Source organism: Benincasa hispida, chromosome 4 (genome assembly GCF_027475165.1).
Source record: "Benincasa hispida cultivar pf3 chromosome 4, pf3_genome.v1.1, whole genome shotgun sequence".
Classification (NCBI taxonomy): Eukaryota; Viridiplantae; Streptophyta; class Magnoliopsida; order Cucurbitales; family Cucurbitaceae; genus Benincasa; species Benincasa hispida.
This window is the reverse complement of record NC_143481.1, coordinates 25525801-25532922: the sequence shown is the minus strand read 5'-3', so window position 1 is coordinate 25532922 and position 7122 is coordinate 25525801.

Here is a 7122-nt window from a genome sequence, read left to right as displayed (position 1 = left end):
TTAAAATCAATATTTGATGTATTTTTTGAAAACATTATCAAAAGGTAGGTATGACATAATGAAAATTTATAAGACTGAAAAATGGCATTTATAAATTTAATTAAAAAAATAAATAGTTTATTCATATATTTTCTAGATGAAAATATGTTATAATTTTTAGGGTAATTGTTTAAAATATCAAACTGCTAAAAATATTTTCAAATAGAGCAAAGTGACATTTTGCTATAGTTCATATATTTCTTAAATATTTTACTAAGTTAATAATACCACGCACATAGAACCATTTTGATATAGTACACTAATAAAATATTTTGTTATCCCCGATAACATTATTATAAACATTAATTAATTTAGTTAAAGAATGCATAAGAGTTTTGAACTAGTTTAGTAACTCATTAAAAATGTAATTTAACATGATTTCTTGTACGATAGTGAAATGTTTACTATAATTTTTTTTTTCTTTTTTTTTTTTTTTTATAAAAAAAAGCCAATTCAAACGAGGACCACGGTTTTCTAAAATATTTACCAAAATGAATCTTTATAAACACACGCAAATATAAAATAGTAAGTGCGGTATTTTTCTTTAACTCAGTAATCATGATCATTAATTAACCTATATTGTTTAATATGTCATTCTTTTAACATACATTTGAATTAATTTTTATATCAGGTTAATGCAAAGTGAGTACAATTCAATTTGAATAAAGATATGTTAGTGATCAAGAACAATTTTTTGTGTTTTGAAAAAATAAATTAGGATTAAATAGGTTAAAATCACTTTTTAAAACATGCTCGATTTACACCTATTTTATAACTAATCTTCTACCAATTTTTAGATTCCCCTAAAATTAGAAATAATTCTTAATTATTAATCCTATCTTTAAAATAGAATTCAAAATTAAGATTTATTCTATTTCTTTCTTATTTAATTAAATCTATATTCTAATTTTAATGAGTTGAATATATCACTCTTAAAAAAGTTATACCATACTGATTTTTTTAAAAAATTATTTTCCTTAGTATTTAAAAATTAATCTAGAGTAAACAAAATACATCATTTAAAAAAATTATTTAAAATTATAAATCATTAAAAAAAATAATAGTAGACTTATTTTAGTTATTATATCTAAGACAAGATAATTTAATATTTATTTACCAGATACTATAACCTATTTTTTTAGGTTTCAAGTTGAAAGTTACTAAATAATAATTTACTTCATCTCATATTTGATTTTTCTAGAAATACAGTTATCGATATTAATTTTAAAAGTTACAACAATTTTAAATTAAGTCTTAAATTGACATAATTAATAAGTCATTCCAATTTTCTTTTACAAAAATGATGAACTCGATCTAACACAAAATTGAAATATTTGGACTTTATTAAACAAAAATTAAATTTCATGATTTATAACTATTGGATATAGGCACCGTTGAAATGAATATATATATATATATATATATATATATATATATATATATATATATAATAGAGATTTATTATTATTTTTAAATAAAAAAACTTGCAGTATGATAAATTTTATTTGTATTTTAGTTAAATCATGATAAAATAAAATAAAATGTAAGAGGTCTCGCAATTGCACGATGTGAATAGAGTGGTATCTATCAATTGGCGCGGTGATCGGTATTCTCAGATAACTTGACTCCCACCACAATTACTTTTGGTTTCTTTAAAAAAAAAAAAAAACATTTAAATTCTATTTTGATAATTTCAAATGATATTTTATTTTAGTCTCTAAACTTAAAAAAAACAATTGGATTTAATCCTCGAACTTTTAAAAGCAGTTTATTTTAGTCTTTACTATCAATATTTTGTTAATTATTTGATGAAATTACGTCTAGTATGTATTGAGTAAAATAAAGGTAAAATAAAATGCCAATAACCCCAAAGTACTGAACGGCCAAAATCTTGATCGCAAAATAATTTTTGAGTTCGATAGAAGATTGTTTTATCACCTAATTTAAAATTGAAACCGTACATTTTTTAGCGTGACTAACTTAATTGGCAATATAGTTATTTAAAATACAAGTAATGTTATCATTTTGTTTAAAAGTTTATAGAAATTGAATAGAGACCAAAGTAAGTTGTTTTTAAAGTTTAAATACTAAAATAGGATTTTTAAAATTTTAAGGATCAAAATAGAACAAACTTATAAGATCGAGGATCAAAGTAGGATTTAAACAAAAATAAAATGAAATAAATAAACATTCTTTTATTAAAAAGCAAATCGAAATCAATTTTGTACGGAAACGAATAAATGACGGTAACGGTGGAGTTAGCGTCACCGGGGAGGTTGACGTCACATGACCAAAGAAGACCGTCACAGCTGCCCAATCAGACAATGACGTGGCCGTAGAGTGGGTCCACTGAGCCATTTCCAACCAATAAAATCTCAGTATGTGGCCCCCATCTCCTTATCTGACGAACGTAATGACCAAAACGACCCTGACACCGTCGTTTGAGTTGATAGCCGGATAGCCCTCTCAGTTTTCTGTAAAAGGATTGGTGCATTTTGATTTGACGGTAAAGGGTACTATCGTCATTAAGATATTAGCCACGTGTCACCGATTTAATTCAGGTTCCTTCTTGTGGAAATATTTTTGACTGCAGTTTTAAGTAATAAAAGCCTTCGATTTTTTTGGATCCCCCTAGTTTAATCCTTGAATCCGGACCGTCCGTTGCTCCATCAATCACGCGTACTTCAATGTCAATCTCACGGTCAGGGTTCCATCGCAACGGACTTTTGATTTTTAAAATAAAATAAAAAAATAAATAATTTATTTATAATATACATTAAATAAATAATGACGCAATGTTGATTGGTATAGTTGATTAAATGGATCTCCTGATCTGATTTGTTTCAATTTCTTCAAGATGATGACATCACTACTCTTCTGACATCTTTCTTATTGGATCAATTTTGCAGAATATTATTCAATGCCCACTGATTCATAACATAAAAATTGGAAACTATAGTAATTATATAATAATAATAATAATAATAATAATAATTAGTTAGATTTGCCATTTCGGGTGGGCTCACATATCTCGGCCCAATAAAGCTCATCAAAAGCCCAAATCAGGGAATACTACTAAAGGCCCAACGCAATAGATAACGATAACACTTTTAGGATTAATAATTATAGAGAAATCCTCATAAATAAAGAAATCTAAAAAGTATTTATACTTTATAGCAAAAAATTTTAAAACTGCTTTATATTTTTGAAATGTAAATATTTTTAAATATTTTTTTTTATATTTAAAAAGGCCCCATAATTAAATGTATATCAATATTTTTAAATAAATGTAATCATAGTCTAATCTATTAGTCTATCATCAAAAGAGTTTATCACTGATAGACTCCTATCAGCAATATAGCCTATCGGTAATAGACTTCTATCGGTGATATAGTCTACTATTGTTCGACTTTGAGTTCTGGATCTAAATTTTGCTATATCTACAAATTGTATTGCATTGTGCTATATTTTCTAATATTTTGGGTTTGATTGTCATATTTGTAATTGTCCCAAATAATAAATTAGGATGGTTAAATGAACCATTTAGCAAATATATGAACATTTCAAAACTATTTGCAAAAATGTGGTGATCCTTATGTCTTTATTGAGTTGTGTATTTACAAAAGAAGAAAAGAAACGTCTGCTTCTGTTTATCATTAATTTTTTTTTTAAAAAAAAACAATATATTGTCTCCTTTGTAGAGATGTAATTGGTGTGCATCTATTTCTACCAAAGACGCAATCCAAAAAAGACCAAAAAAAAACCATTTCTTTCATGCAAGTTCAAAATATTCCACTTATTTGTTGATTTTTTCAATAGTTGTAAGCACCTATTTAAATTGACATTTTGAAGTGCTTAAAATACATTTTTAAAATTTAAGAATATGTTTAAGTATTTAAAAAGTAAGTAATTATGAGAGATTGGAATTTTAAACTATAGTAAGTCAAAAAGAAAACAAAGAAGATGAGGATTTTCTTTTATTATTATTATTTGAAGGATTCCTTCCCAATGGCAATACCATCTATCACCTTTGTGCATGCTTTACAAAAAGTTGGGGTGAGAATTTAATTGGGTTTGCACTAAAAATGGGAATCTCAATAGAAAAAAAGACCTCCGCAAACTTGGAGAATGAATTACAAATATTTCACTTGCAATGATTTGCCTTGTGTGATGCAAAAACCTTCTTGTCCCATTATTTGAAATATCGAATATTTCTTTTTTTCCTTTCAATAATAAAGATGAAAAGTTATCGGAATCATCTACCTTAGTTAAGATAAGAAAAGAAATATATTCTTTAAGGATTTGTGGATCGTCGTCAATCTCAACGCATCTCTGATAAGGCAGATATCAACGACTAGGAGGTCATATTTTTTTCTTTATTTTTTTTTTACAATATGTGAGATGGAGTAATTAAACTTCTAACCTCGAAATTGATTGTACAAACCTTATGTTATGTTCATTTTGACTTCAAAGTTGAACTTAAAGTTTTGTAGATGACAATATATATTATGTGATATATTATTGGTGTTATTATTTTGGGGTGGAATTAAATTGGGACAGTTAAAACCCATTAGAAAGATGTAGTGGGAAAACTTATAATCCAATATTGCAACACATTTGTGCAATAGAGAGGGTTGTATGTTCCCAAATTGGGTACACCTAAAATCTAGAGAAGTATTTCTCAATCTATACATTCTCTTGAGGCAATGATTGGTGTTGAGTTAACTTAATGTCTCCCTTTGACCAATATATAGAATTGGCCATTATGGTACTTTATGTTTTTGCTTTCCATCTTATGCTTGTACTTATTCTTTTTTCTTGATAATAACAATAATAATATAAACTAACCTCATTTTCATGCTCCTATATAATAATTGATGTAATTATATGTTTTCATATTGTTCTGGTGGTTAAATTTATAATTATAGTTCTATAAAGTTTTTTCTATAAATATTCACGTTTAAATTTATATTTGTAGTTCTATAAAATTTCTTCTACAAATATACGCGTGGTTTGCTTATTTATGCAAGAAAACTCTCAGTGAGATTTGGTACACTATATATATTTATTTTTGTTTTCTCTACCTGAATAAAAAAATATTTGAAATGTCTTTCTAGTCAATATAATGATCATTACATCATTTATGTGGGTGACTCATTTGATTGCCATCATTTTTATATAATATAAATTTGTTGTGACTTTTAACATTTTAATATCAAAATATGCCCTTTAGCATTGCAAGCTACAAACCGTTGATATGAAAATGATAAAGAAAATTATACGAATTGAAATTTCGTGCTTTAATATCACGCGGAATAATAACTTCCTGTTACTGTAGTTGAATTGATTGATTTCTTTTTTAATAGGAAAAATGTAATACATTTTGTTCTGAGCGATCTTAAACACTGTGTTTTAGTATGTGCAGTTTCTGTCTAAAAGATATTTTCCTTATTATTATTATTATTATTTTTTTCAGATTTGCATGTATTGTCTTCCATTTCTTTCTTTTAGAAGTTATTCTTGTAGTTTGCCTTCTTTTAGGGTTAACCCTCTTGTTGTATGAGAGTATACTTCGCACAAGCGTATTGTTGTGAAATTTGTCTGTTGTCATTGAGATTAAATTGAAGAGATCGATTGAGTTAAAGCTACTATATATTGAAAGAAGTCTAAGTTTGTTTATATGGAGGGGATCTCATACTTAAAAGGAGCCTAAGCATGTTTGTTTGAAGTATGTTTCAAATAAGACTTGGAAAAAATGCTATACTATTAGAGAGAGGATCTCAAACTTATGGGAACCAAAGCTAAATACTAAGATGTCTAATGGATAAGTACTTCGTTGTAATCGCTTAACTCTTTATTCATGAAGTTTCTTTCCAATCATGCACACTACCCCCAAAAGTAAGTGATATTCTACCGAACTGAATTACCAATCTCTATGTCTTTCTATTTCGGTTCGTTTCTTAGTTTGCCTTCTAGTTATTCATATTGTCATGACATTCTATATGACTTATGTTGTTTCATACTAGATACATCTATTTTTTTCACCTTCAACTTAATAACATAAGTTGTAGGGGTGAAAAATAAAATTTTATTCTTTTTTCACTATATTCTTAATAATACTTTCTTTTAGCACTGTGTACTCAACTAAATTTTAGCGATGAAAATTCTATATGTATATACTGAAAACATTGATCATCGAAAGAAAATTGTGTGTTTATACTTATGGGTCACTTCAAGTTTTGAATTCTTCCTATTTTAGTGGTGTGTAGTAATCGAATCAAAGTTATTGAATTTGATCATTAAAGAGATTGATGTTGATTTGTTAGAGAAAGACGGTTTATTAATTTATGATATTAAAATAAAAATAAAAATAATTGTATTATTATATAGTTTGATTTGATGGTCCATATGAAGAGAGGTTTGATAATTGATAAAATATGTTGGGTTAGAAGGAAACATGGGAATGGCAAAAATGAAGTTTGGGAATTAGACAATATATATATATTTTTTCTTTCTTTCTTTCAAGGGAGGTGTTGATGTTGTATGCCATAACTTTGGTTGCCAACTCCCATTTTCTTTTTACTACAAAAATCTCTAACTTAGATTCTTTCCATCACATCCCACCTACCTCTCCACCCTATTTCCCCCCATCTCCCTTTCTATTTCTACTTCAATAATCAAATTTTAACTATAAAAATGTAGAACCACATTTACGCACCTGTAAGCGTAATCAATCAATGAGAATAAAAAAAAATGTGAGACTCACTTTATTACTATAGATTATGTTTACCAAGAGAATTAATTTAGGGTCACACTTCCAGAAATATTATCATATCACACAATCTCATTGTACTCAAAAAAGTTATCAATCTATTCTCGTTGATTATTATGGAAGACCCACTGAAGGAAAGTCGTCGAAGGTTTCGCAACAGAAGTAGGGATCGTTTCCATTTTAGTTTTTACAGAATTCATAAATTTTACATATCAGAAAAATATGCATAAGAAATATAAAATTACGGAAGAAGATGATACTTACCCTTGAAGTCAATCAATTCTTCACGTATTCCCTCGACCAGGATCTTC